Here is a 3,046-nt window from a genome sequence, read left to right on the forward strand (position 1 = left end):
GTTCCCCCAGATCCTGGTAAGCACCCCTGATAAACTTATAGGTGGCCATCAGATCACCCCTGAGCCTGCGCTTTTCCAGGCTGAAGAGTCCCATGGGTCTCAGCCTCTCACTGTAAGGTCTGTTTTCCTGACCTCTGATCATCTGTATGGCTTTCCTCTGCAGTCTCACAAGTTTCTCCACATTCTTTTTGAATTGCGGAGCCCAAAACTGGACGCAGTACTCCAGCTGCAGCTTCACTAAGGCTGAGTATAACGGGACAATGACATCCTGAGATTTGCTTGAGAAACATTGTCCCGGGGAACCGGGATGGGACTTACCTGTGGCGGCAGAGAAGCCTGCGCAGGGCGTCTGCTGTGTGTTTACGCTGACGCGACCAGAAGTCGGCGTTGGCACCGGCAGATGGCCGCCAGGGATAAAAATGGCCGCGGGGAAGGAACAGGGAGAGGAAGGAGCTGGGGACTCCTCACCCATGGAGGCTGGAGGCCCCGAAAGGGAACGGGCCACGGGCCCCGCCCTAGGAGGGGCGAGGCAACCCTGAGCAGGACGAGCCGTCAACCGCTCCGCACTTGGAGCCAAGGACTCCGGAGCTAAGCGAACGACAATCTCCCCAGAGGACGAGGCAGGGAGCTCCGGTGGTGAGCTGCTACCAGCCCCGACGGCGAGGAAGATACCTGCGATGACCAACCGCAGGACAACAATGGAGGAGCAGGAGACGGGCTCTGAGGACGAGGAACCCAGTGGAGAGGACTTCTGGGACTGTGAACCCGAGACTTACGAGGCTTGCAGGTTCAGGGTGGGGACGCTGGCGCAGGGACGCGGCATTGCCCGAGAGGGTCAGGACCCCGAAGGGCCCTAAGGAGGCACAGAGGGCTGGAGGCTGTTGCCATCCCGACCGCGCGCATAGACTAAGTGTGTGGCCGGGTCTCTCCCAGCAGGGGCCATGGAGGGTCCGGGCGGGAGGCCCAGCCAAAGGGGCTGAAGGGCCAAGTTTTCAGTTCCCATTAGGGTTTGGTTTCCCGGTAAAGGGATACCCTGGCTGAGGGGTACAGCCAGGGTGATAGGGCCAGGGATCCCATAGAGAAACTCGATTGTCACTGAGACCCCACTTTGGGTCAATCGGCATATGAAGGACCTGACAACAGGGGCCGATCGGGCTGAAGGGGCAGTAGGAGGGCAGTCCCTCAGTCTCAGGAGCACTAAAGGAGGCGTAAGGCCGGGGTGCAGGGGGTGGTGGAGCCCCGCATCATGACCGCCAAGGGATCACAGGCTGCGGAGTACCCAGGAACTGTCCTAACTGAACATAACATCAAGTCGTGGCGGGCGAGAACTAGGGTGGGGAATGGGCGTCAGAACAACCACTCCCACTCAGTGGTAACTCAGGGACATCGGTGGCAGTCCTCCTCCCACAGACGAGCGACCTACGGGGAGGACCCCAGCCCGGCGGTCACAAACATCTATGGATGCAAGTCAGTGTTTTGCTCACTTTACTAGCCGCAGCATCACATTGAAGGTTCATGTTCATCTTGTGGTCAATCATGACCCCCAAGTCCTTTTTGTCTGCAGTGCTAGCCAGAGTAGCACTGCCGAGCCTATAAGAATGCTGCTAGTTTTTCTTCCCAAGGTGGAGAATCTTGCATTTTTCAGTGTAAAACACCATCAGGTTCTCATCCACCCATTTTCTGAGCCTGTCACGGTCAGCCTGGATCGCCCTCCTGTCCTCAGGTGCAGACGCTTTACTGCAGAGTTTGGTGTCATCTGTGAACTTGGCCAGTCCGCTTCTGACACCTATGTTCACATCATTAATGAAGATGTTGAATAGTGTTGGCCCAAGGACAGAGCCTTGAGGGACCCCACTAGTCACAGGGCACTATGACAATTGACTTCATGACAATTTAACCAGATTCAACCAGACTCAAGCCAATACACTCTTTGTTCTCAATATTTTGAGCTAATTAATGACATAATTAAATCATCCACAAATGGAACTAATCCATAATAAACACTAATTTTTTCTCTCCTTGGTATAAAAGATTATACTCTCCAAGAAAGTACAGGAATGTTTTAGGTGAAATAATGATAAGAAACAGAAAAATTTAGAAGCAATATGTACAGTCTCTCAAGGCATCACTTGTTAAAGCCCAGAGCAGGCCAAAAAGCCTGGCAATGACTGCAGGCACCTGTGATTTTTTACAGAATCTCTCTGGATCTTTTTTAATCACATAGAGTTCCCCACAAAGTCCCAGGGAATCCTGATTAAACCAAGGGAGGCCCACAGAGATTCCTCATCCTTTAATGCAATCTCCAAGAGTTGTTTCAACATATTGAGGGCCCAAATTTTGAACTCTTACTAAAGTCGGTGGGAATCTTTTCCTGTCCCTTAGAGGGAGTGGGGTCTATCAAGCTATTCTTATCATGACAACAGAACTCAGCTGTCATCTAGCGAGACTCACAGTGACTTCCCATGCTTCAGCTTTAGAAAGAATGAATAAGTGGAATACACCTACTTGCTTTCCTTCCTAGCTTTTGAAAATATCCAGCTGCTTTACTTATCAGAGGACACCTAACTCCTCAAATGCTGAAGGCTTTCCTCTTAAGCTATGGCTCTCAACTGCCCTATGCCATGGTCATAAACCAGGAGCATCTTAATCATCTTAAGACAGAAACTATGCCAAAAAACTGACCTGACCAGCTTTGAAGACTCAGCTGTATAGAGGGATACTTCATTCTATTATTTTTTTGGCAGCAGAGTTGCTTGTAGTATTCTTTCAGTTATAGCTGGGAAGGAAATTACTTTCCCATCTGCAAGACTTTTTGGGATTGTGAAATTTGTTCCTCTCTCAAATCAAATCAAAAGTAGGGCTGTGTGAAGCTTCGAGTGCTGATTCGATTCAGAGGAGATTCAGCCCAATTTGGTGGCCAAATCTCTGAATCCAAATTGAATCAGGAGATCAATTAAAAGGTCTGAATTGATTCAAAGCTCTCTGAATCAATTCGCAAAAGATTTGGAGAGCTTCAATGATTCAGGCAGTCCCCGCTGGCTGCAGC

This window comes from Gavialis gangeticus, unplaced genomic scaffold (genome assembly GCF_001723915.1).
Source record: "Gavialis gangeticus isolate Ggan-Ray unplaced genomic scaffold, GavGan_comp1, whole genome shotgun sequence".
NCBI classification, from domain to species: Eukaryota; Metazoa; Chordata; order Crocodylia; family Gavialidae; genus Gavialis; species Gavialis gangeticus.